We start from the raw sequence: 11,102 nt of genomic DNA on the forward strand, positions 1-11,102 counted from the left end.
TACCCTTCAGCCAATGCAAACGGATCCGTAAAACTGCACTTCCAACAGTACCTTCCGCACCCAAGCCAGAACTCTTCAAAATCGATTTATAGCCAAAGGCTACCCAAAAAAAGTCCTAAATGAAGCATATAACAAAACAAAATCACTAACACAAGAAGACTGTCTAATACCAAGAGCTAGCAGAGAAAATCCGGAATGTCAAACCAAACTCAATTTCATTACCACCTATAACTCCTCCTACAATGCAATCCACTCTATCCTTCAAAAACACTGGCACATACTCCAATCTGATTTAGCCCTACAGAATGCCCTTCCAAACAAACCAGGCATAACCTGGAGAGCACCAACACTAAAGAACCTACTAGCCCCCAGCAGACTAAGACGACACGCAACCTGCCACAACAATACCATGGATAGAAAAAACAAAAGGGATATACAGATGTGAAACAAAAAGATGTCTTTGCTTCAATACCCTAAGCCACAAACAAAAACAATTTTTCAACAAAACCACCAACGAAACATTCAACATCAATTTTTGTTGGATTATATAAATTTCCCTGTCAAGCTACACAATTTGTGTTGTATTATATCAATTTCTCTGTCAACTGCAAATCAAGCTATGTTATTTACCTTATCACCTGCATCTGCAACCAACAATACATTGGAAGAACCACACTGGAATTACATCTCCCACTCAACCAACACAGAAATGACATCAAATGGAAATTCACCCTCCACAGCCTCTCCAGGCACTGCCCAGAAAAACATCCGGACATAAGCAATCCCATCACCATATGCCTTCTTAGCCCTAAAAAAAGAGAAATGTACTGGATTTACCGCCTAGGAACACTTCAACCGCTGGTTTAAATGACACCACAGAGCTCATAATATAGGAATATAATTCCCACTGCCAACAAACCAACCAGCCATCCCCACCTCAAGAAATAATACACATTCCATGAATCAGACAAATTCAACCCACCCCTCCTGTCTCAATAAAGCCTATGACCCTACCAATTAAACAACACACCATTTAACCAGCACAACACCGGCCCCTACTGGCCAAATACAATCACTACAACTCCATCATGCCTATACCTGCCTGCATTGCTTGAATCCACTATTACCACAAGTTTATGAATAACTTCACCCATCTGTCAATTAACTGAACGTTCTAATGTCACTCAGAGTTAAATATTCAATTGCAACTCCATTCAAACACTGTGCTCTTCTGGTCTCCCATCCAAGCCTCAGCCAGACTCAAAGATGCTCAGCTTCAACAGGAAGCCAGCTGGCTCTGCCATAGGCTTAAATAGGTCTATTGGTTTCAATAGAGAAAAATTCTCAATGTTATAGATAAACCCTGCTGAAGCCCTTAGCAGTTCTAGCTGAGGTAATAGGGACTTACATCACAGCCCAGCCCCCAGTGACCTCAGCTACCTGCCAAAATGTGAAAAGTTTGAAGCCCCCACGCTGTATAAATACCCACACTTTACACTAAATAAATGGACCTGACAAAGAGAGGAATCCCCTCCAGAAACATGTTGTCCAGCATATCCCAAATCTGTGTAACTTTTGTTGCCCATATTACTATTGTAATTTGAAAAATAAAAAGTTTACACAGCATCTTTGCCGATATTATCTGTTCCATCCCAGAGAAGCACCGCACAAAAGTCGGATTTTTGGGTCTTTCCCTCTCCACGGACACCCGCAACCTACTTTCAGCTCTAATCAAACGGGAAGGGAGAGGGGAGCAGACTGCAATCAGAGATTATGATGGGATGTCACAGCTACAAACCAGACAGCGCAGCTGTTATGGAGAGACCTGAGCAATATGAATAATAACATCATATGAGTAAGTTGCTTTATTACCCTTTTTGATATCATAAACAGGTTGTTTTTGTTGCTGGATAACTCCTTTAAGGATAGCAGAAATAAAAACAGGCAAAAAAACTACTTTTGCTCAGATAGATTTAGTCTAGGTAGAATGTTACGAAATGCTTTTATTTCTAACTGTGTATTTGTAAATTTAAGAACAGAAATAAAAGCTCAAAGAGAGATTTCTGCTACTTGCCAAGGTTTGGAACTGCTATAATACTTTACTACTTGATGGTATTATCTCCTCTCCCCTTTGTACACTGTCTCTTATCATTTTTCTTATAAATGAACTCATTTTGTCTACAGTTGCTGGCACCTCTGATCAATAATTTAAAGGGCTGCCATACAAACTACTTTACAAATAGTAAACATTATTAAACAGTGTCAGAATGGGACTTCCCTATGCCTTAAGGTTACAGTTAGTTAAAATAATAGTGCCATAAACCTGGGAGAAAAGCCTGGTATATGGAAAATGTCAAGATTTTCTAACTAGCTATAGATTACACTGCTGGAATGTATTGTATAAAGAACATGTTTAACGGGAAATTAGTTTTGAAAAATATATGCAAAGGTTTAGAGATCGATGTTGAGATAAAAATAGTTTAGAATGTTGGTATGGACCTATATAGATGGCTGATAAAAAAAAAAGAGAGAAGGTAATACATGATTCCTATTGCTTTGAGAGAATTTTATTTTTTCACATATAGTCTGTTGAGTAAAGCTCCACTTTGTGACCCAAAATGTTGCATCACCCAGTTTGAGAAACACAATACAGGAAAATCCATTGAAATGGGGCATATTGAAACTTCTTTGGTAGCTTTAAGTAAGCCTACCAATATGTATTATAAAGTTAGACAAAAGTGTCTAACATGTCTAGTAAGAAGCACCAAATTTATCATCCATAGTGAGCCACTGTGATAATTATTAGACAGGGTTAGTAAATCTTCCCTACTATATCATTTCTAGCATAAGGCCTGAGGGTGTCTATTTTGGTGTTCTAAAAGCCTGGTCATGTACTGCCCCCTTAGGTCATAAGGAATAAAATGTGTGCCTGCTTTAGCAGCACAGATACTAAAAATTGGAACGATACAGAGAAGATTAGCATGGCCCCTGTGGAAGGATGACATGCAAATTCGTAAAGCATTCCATATAAAAGAAAAGGAATAAAATGTCTGTTCATGAAAATCTGAAATAAAATATATATGCTGCTTGAAAATGTTTAAGGGTATATTTATAAAACATGAACTATGCCCTATTTTTCATGGATTTGTCTTTTGTTTCATGAATGCAGTTGTAATAGCAGAAGCCCCCTTTAGTAATAGCAGCAGCCCCCTTTAGGTAATAGTGATGGAGGCTCCCATTTTGGTATTAATAGCAGCAGCCTACTTAAGGTATTATTGGCAGCAGCCCCCTTATGAAGTAATAGCAGATAAAAAAAAAAAAAAAATAACTTACCTGCTGCCGTATGGTCCATGGCATCTTATCCTCTCCTCAGGTCTGTGCGCAGGTGCATGATGATGTCATTCAGGTGTTGGAGTGCAGAGGAATGGATGTTTGGCCTCTTGTGGCTGCCTGCATAATAGCCAAGTAAAATTTGCCCCAGACTGGGCGGCCCTGGGTATGTAAAACATGTAAAACATGCATCCCCTGCACAACCATCACAGTGCTGAGGTGACAAAGTTTGAATAGGGGCATTTAAATGGGTGGGGGACACACATGTGGGGGCACAAGGTGATGTACAGGGGTCACTCCCCCCCCCTACCCCCCCCCCCCCCCCCCCCGGCGATGCCAATGAGCTTTAGCAGGCCAGAAAGTGGTGGAGTCCTACATCTTGAGAAAGGTGCCGGTAGTGAGACCACATTTATCGGACATTCATTTATGCCATATATAAAAAAAAATGAAGAAAAAAAAAAAACTGGTACAAACTAACCTCTAGCCTTAGGGTAGAGATTTAAGGACCTTGGGCAGAGGAACAGTGGAGCAGTTTCCCATAGAAACCAATCAGATTTCAGCCTAAATTTTAAAAAGGCTTCTGAAAAATGTAACCTGAAATCTAGTTGCTATTGGCAACTGTTCCACTGCTCCGTTACACAAGGTTTAATAACTCCCCCACTATATCCTTCTGATTGTGCGACTGAGCGATACTGACAATTTAGAGTTTTCAAGTTCCTGATGCACATATCTTATTATTGCTAATACTGATTACATGAATATCAGTAGCCAATTCTGTTCATTAAACCTAAAAATGAATCGTGTATTGCATAAATGATGCCCAAATACTTTAGCAATACTAATATAGCAACTTGGCAGTGCAGGAAATCAATAGAACACACTGTTCAAAGACACCTCTGTGCTATATAAAAATATCTCTAAAATTTGTTACTGCATCACAGCCAATAACCCATAATAACAAAACTACATGCCAGGAAAATTAATTTATAGCCAGCAAATAAAAATTAAACCTCATAAAGTTATTACCAATGCTGAAAATCTGTTTTACAGGAATTAAACTATTTTGTAAGATATTTAATCACAGGAAAATTCCTCCCTGTTTACTGTTACCAAGTCATTAACAACGTAAAAAGCTTTATTCGAGAGACGAGAAACAGCAAGACATGCCATTTTGTGAGTCAAAAATTAGGTTAATGATCAAAACCAGGCAGATCAGGAGGCACAGATGGGTTTGTGGCTAAGAGATTATTCAGAAAATTACTCCTACATTGTAAGCTCTGGAAAATATAACACATGAAAAGTTTACCCACTTCTATTTGAAAGTATAGCATATAAGTAGAGACGTAATTCCGAAACTTTGGCTATGCCTAACTGTGTCTGGTTTTCTACATCTGGTAAGACAGAAAAGAATATTTGCACATCATACCTAACACTCCTCTTAGTATAAACTTTTGTCTGATCATGGGCTCCTTGCTCCTTCTTAGTATATCTACCATGATGCCTTAAAATCTCACACCATACCTACCACCACCAGTTTTACTAGGGCTATACTCGGCCACTGCTTCCGCCTCCATGCCCACCACCAACACACTCCAAAGGCCAACTGTGACACGATTCCTCCTTTGTGGCTAATGCTTTCTTTGTGCTTAGCACTAGAGAGTGAGAGGAGGTTGGTGCAAAGACATTTATGATGAAACAGACTGTCTAGAATGGACATTTTCACTGCACTATCTAACTGTAGACAATAAGGGATCCACTGATACCCAGCTCAACATCATAGCCTCAGACTCTTCTTCTTCTTCTTTTTCTTCGAGAGAAAATATCAAACGACTCAACTAGTCCACAAGGGCTGTACTATCCTCTGAAACAGCACAACCCCTGGCAGACAGTGAGCTTCTGGTTTCTGTTGATGCTGCTGCTAATACTACCACCAGGCACCTGGCTACTTCAACCTGTACTAGTGCTGGCCCTGCCAATAACATTCTAACTGGAAAAGGATAAGTGCTTCCACCTCCACCACTTCTGCAACACACTCCAACAGCCGGCTGTGATCAGCTCTTCATTGTGGCTAATGCCATCCTTCTGCTTAGCACTAGGAGGGAGAAAGCAAAAACAGAAATGATGGAACAGACTATCTAGGATGGACATTTTCACTGATCATGTAACTGTAGACAATAAGGAATCCACTGACAACTGGTTTGACTTCATATCCTCAGACTCTTCTTCCTTTTCTTGAGAAGATCTTGAATGAGTTAGCTAGTCCACAAGGGCCTTACTTATATCTGAAACAAAAAAAAAACCTGGAAGACAGTGAAAATGTTTGCTTGCTGCTGCTAATACTACCACCAGGCACCTGGCTTCTGTTGCTGCTACCTGCACTGGTTTAGGTACTGCCACCAACATTCTTACTGGCAGAGGACAAGGCAGGGGTGTTCTGTTCCCTACCACATCCTTGTCCAACAATTTCTTTACCAGACATTTTTTGGAGGTTATTGTTATGTTTTGAGGTGATTTGGCACTCTCCAAGTAGTCAGGTGGCTAAGAAACTCCCAGTCAACTTTAACTCTCAACGCATTCAATGTGTATTTATATTTAACACGGGTAGAAACACTATGGGGGAAATTTCTTAAAACCTGTGCAAAGGAAAGTTGCCCAGTTGCCCATAGAAGTCAGATTACTTCTTTAATTTTATAGAGGCCTTGTTAAAAATGAAAGAAGCGAGCTGATTGGTTGTTATGGGCAACTGGGCAACTTTTCATCTGCTCATTTTTTGCTTACAGTGCGCATGCACTTTCGTCAGTGCACAAAAAAAGTCAAACAGCCTTACCAAATGCAATCTCAGTTTTCACTTTGCAGTGGTTACGGATTTATCACATGCAAATTTCACACACAATGTAATAAGCCCCTTAAAAACACTTCAAATGTATGCCAGCACGGACCTGGCTTACAAAATTGCCTTTATTTTGTATGATTTCATATTTCCCGCCGGTAGATTGCTTGGGACCTACAAGCCAATCACGGTTTCTGGCGGGGAATATGAAATTACAGTGTGATATAAAATAAAGGAGCCCGGGCTGCCATCACTTTATAGCCACTCAGGACTCCCGCAGCTGGATGAGGTAGAGGCACTGCAAGGGCCAAGTGATGTGCAGAAGCCTTCCCTCAGTGCATCAGTACTACTACTCCTATCACATCATGGAGCAGTGGCTGTGGAGTGATGGCAGCCCAGGATTTTTTTTTTTCACATTGCCGCTCTGCACCGCCCCCATCCTGATGCTGTAATCTCAGATCTCCCGCTGGGAAGTGTGATTGGTTGGTAAGCCAATCACAGTTCCCAGCAAGGAATATGAAATCACATCACTTTAACTTTATATCTCCCGCTGGGAGCCGTGATTGGTCGGGACGACTGACCAATCACATTTCTTAGCGGGGAATATTAATTTAAAGTGGCATGATTTCATATTCCCTACTGGGAGCCGTGTTTGGCCAGTTAGTCCCATCCAATCACAGCTCCTAGTGGGGAATATAAAATCATGGTACCTGCTCAACCAGTCCCATCCCTTTGCATTCACTTCCAGGATGGGGAAGAGAGAGGTGGTGTCTGGTAGCTATAAAAGAAAGTATAGTAAGTGATTGTCTGAGCTAGTGATTGTGTGTCTGCATACAAGAGTGTGAAGTATACAAGTGAGTGTGAAAATAAAAGTGAGAGGGACTTAAAATTAAGGGACTCTAAATTCAGGGAGTTTAATTGAACTATTTGATTGTTTTTTTTACTTTACATTTTTGCAATCCCCAAATATAGTATGGCCTCTATGTTGCAAAAGGCCATCCAGTGTGCATCTTGCACAATGTATGAAATCCTTGAACAGCAGTTTGAGGGTGCATATTGTTGTGCGAGATGTGTGCGAGTCGTTCATTTGGAAGCCCAGATCCTGGATCTAGAGGAGCAACTGGCAACACTAAGACTCATTGACAACTTGGAGAGGAGTCTCCTGCTCCCTGAGCAAGTATTCTCTGGGGTAGAGGTGGGGAAGGATAGTGGGACAGAGGTGCAGGACAGTCAGGAAGCTAGCTGGGTTACAGTTAAAAAAGGGGTAGAGGGAAAAGGGTCAGGGGGGCTAGTCCTGATCTGGCACACCCCAACAAGTTTGCCCGGCAGATGAGGTGGATGCTATTTCAGAGCTAGCAGTACTGCAGCAGGACTCTGCCTCTGACTGCCAGGGGGTGTCTGCTCCAGTAAGGAGGGAGGAGTGCAGGGCAGGCCAGACAGGTACTGGGGGACTCAATTATTAGGGGGACAGACAGGGCGATCTGTCACAAAGACTGGGATCAACGAACATTGTGTTGTCTTCCTGGTGCTCGAGTTCAGCACATCGCAGATCGGGTTGACAGGTTGATGGCTGGGGCTTGAGAGGACCCAGCAGTCATGGTACATCTTGGTACCAATGACAAAGTAAGAGGTAGGTGGAGTGTCGTTAAAAATTATTTCAGTGACTTAGGCCGCAAGCTTAAGGCAAGGACCTTCAAGGTAATATTTTCTGAAATATTACCTGTACCACGAGCCACACCAGAGAGCGATTAGGGAGGTAAACAAGTGGCTCAGAAGCTGATGTAGGAAGGAGGGGTTTGGGTTCATGAAGAACTGGGCAGACTTCGCTGTCGGATACAAGCTCTACCGTAGGGATGGGCTGCACCTCAATGAGGAGAGTGTAGCTGTGCTTGGGGAGAAGATAGCTAGAAGGGTGGAGGAGTGTTTTAAACTTGGGACTGGGGGGGAGGGAACCTACAATGTAGAGGGGGAAGAAAGGGTAGATGTAGATGGGGGACTTATTAATATATCTGGGGTGGAGCGGAGGGAGGGGTTAGAATAGTTCATAGGGATAAGCTTCATAGGAAGATAAAACATACACCATTGAATTGCATGTTGACTAATGCCAGAAGCCTGTCCAATAAAACAGAGGAACTGGTGTGGTTGATGTCTGAGGAAAATTATTACATAGTGGGTATAACAGAGACTTGGTTGGATGATAGCTGTTACTGGGCGGTCAACATACAGGGATATAGTCTATTCAGGAAGGATTGGACAAAACGGAAAGGGGGAGGAGTTTGTCTTTATGTAAAATCAAGTCTGAAGGCCGCACTGCAGGAGGATATTTGGGAGGGAAACAATATTGTGGAGTCATTATAGGTAGAAATATATAGAGATAAAAAAAAAATTCTGATAGGGGTTTACTATAAGCCACCAAACAAAATGGAAGAGGCAGAAGATCAATTACTGAGGCAAATAAACAATGCAGCAAATCAGAATAAGGTGACAATAATGGGGGGCTTTAACTATCCTGATATAAACTGAGAGACTGAGACCAGTGAATCTCATAAAGGAATAAATAATTACTTCTCACTGTAGTGCACAATTTGAATCAACTCCCAGGCGTGGAGTTCAACCGAACGCTCCCTAAGCATATAAGATAAGAAATCATAGGGCACATAATACTGCTATAATAATAATTTTTGCACTGACACAAAATAGAAATTACTCACTTCATTGTGGGATTCACGACCATCCGGTCTTCTTTTTTCTTTTATTTGCAAAGTTCACAATAAATGCAAAAAAATACAAATGACTTGAAGTTTTTCACAAAGCCACAGCATCTCGTGCATCAGAAGGTCAGGAAATGACATGATGTTTCAGGGTCCACCCCCTTACTCACGCATGAGTAAGGGGTGGACACCGAAATGTCATGTAATTTCCTGACCTTCTGATGCACGCGATGCTGTGGCTTTGTGAAAAACTTGAAGTTGTTTGTATCTTTTTGCATTTATTTTAACTTTGCAAATAAAAGAAAAAAGAAGACCGGATAGTCATGAATCCCACAATGAAGTGAGTCATTTCTATTTTGTTTTTGCAAAAATTACCCCTGCTATGGCAGTATTATGTGCCCTAGAATTTCTTATCTTATAATCTCATAAAGGAAACAGGTTTCTGACTATAGTTAAAGACAATTGTCTGTCCCAAGTGGTGCAGGGCCCGACCAGATTGGGCACCCTACTGGACTTAATATTAACCAACAGACCTGATAGAGTAACTAATGTGCAAGTAGAAGGACACCTAGGAAATAGTGATCATAATATAATACATTATAACTTGTTCTTCAATAAGGGAATCTCTCGAGGGGCCACAAACACAAAAACAATTAACTTTACTACGGCAAAGTTTGATCAACTCAGAGAAGCCCTTAACAATGTAAATTGGGATATTGTCCTCAAAATCAAGAATACTGACACTTAACGGGAGACGTTTAATAATATCTTAACCCCTTTCCGTTTTTGCACTTTCGTTTTTTGCTCCTTGCCTTTAAAAAATCATAACTCTTTCAATTTTGCACCTAAAAATCCATGTGATTGCTTATTTTTTGTGCCACCAATTCTACTTTGTAATGACGTCAGTCATTTTGCCCAAAAATCTACAGTGAAACGGAAAAAAAAATAATTGTGCGACAAAATTGAAAAAAAAACACATTGTTTTGTAACTTTTGGGGGCTTCCGTTTCTACGTAGTAAATTTTTCGGTACAATTGACACCTTATCTTTATTCTGAAGGTCCATACGATTAAAATGATACCCTACTTATATAGGTTTGATTTTGTCGTACTTCTGGAAAAAATCATAACTACATGCAGGAAAATTTATACGTTTAAAATTGTCATTTTCTGACCCCTATAACTTTTTTTTTTCCACGTATGGGGCGGTTTGAGGGCTCATTTTTTGTGCCGTAATCTGAAGTTTTTAACGGTACCATTTTTGCATTGATAGGATTTATTTAAATTATATAAAAAGTGACCAAAAATGCACTATTTTGGACTTTGGAATTTTTTTGCGCGTACGCCATTGACCATGCGGTTTAATTAACGATATATTTTTATAATTCGGACATTTATGCACGCAGTGATACCATATATGTTTATTTTTATTTACACTGTGTTTTTTTTTTTTTTTTTTATTGGAAAAGGGGGGTGATTCAAACTTTTAATAGGGGAGGGGTTAAATGATCTTTATTCACTTTTTTTTTCACTTTTTTTTGCAGTGTTATAGCTCCCATAGGGACCTATAAAACTGCACACACTGATCTTTCACATTGATCACTGGTTTCTCATAGGAAACCAGTGATCGATGATTCTGCCGCTTGACTGCTCATGCCTGGATCTTAGGCACTGAGCAGTCATTCAGCGATCGGACAGCGATCGGGCTGTCCTGCAAGCTGTTTGGGATGCTGCGATTTCGCCGCGGCTATCCCGAACAGCCCACTGAGCTAACCGGCAGTTTTTACTTTCATTTTTAGCCGCGTGGCTCAGCTTTGAGCGCGCGGCTAAAGGGTTAATAGCGCGCAGCACCGTGATCAGTGTGACGCCGGGCCCGCCGTGATATGATGCGGGGTCACCGTGGGACCCCTCGTTATATCACGGGAGCGGGACCAAGGACGTACTCATACGTCCTTGGTCCTTAAGGGGTTAAATTCTCTCTGTAAGAGGCATATACCTTATGGGAATAAAATGGTCAGAAAAAAAAATATGGATGAATAAAAATGTTAAGGGGGCAATAAAGTACAAAAATAAAGCATTTAAACTACTAAAACAGGATGGCAGTGAAGGAGCATTAAGAAGCTATAGAGAAAAATGTAAAATGTGTAAAAAACTGATAAAAGCAGCAAAAATAGAGACAGAAAGACTCATTGCCAAAGAGAGTAAAACTAACCCCAAAATGTTCTTTAACTAT

The 11,102-nt window shown here is 40.7% G+C and overlaps 1 non-coding gene across 1 annotated transcript; it reads left to right on the forward strand.

The window, feature by feature from the left end:
* Positions 1-2,925: 2,925 nt before the first annotated feature.
* On the forward strand, positions 2,926-3,033 carry LOC130268126 (U6 spliceosomal RNA). The gene has a single exon (XR_008843490.1). It is a non-coding gene; the product is annotated as a U6 spliceosomal RNA (small nuclear RNA).
* The last annotated feature ends 8,069 nt before the right edge of the window (positions 3,034-11,102 follow it).

This window comes from Hyla sarda, chromosome 4 (genome assembly GCF_029499605.1).
Source record: "Hyla sarda isolate aHylSar1 chromosome 4, aHylSar1.hap1, whole genome shotgun sequence".
NCBI classification, from domain to species: domain Eukaryota; kingdom Metazoa; phylum Chordata; class Amphibia; order Anura; family Hylidae; genus Hyla; species Hyla sarda.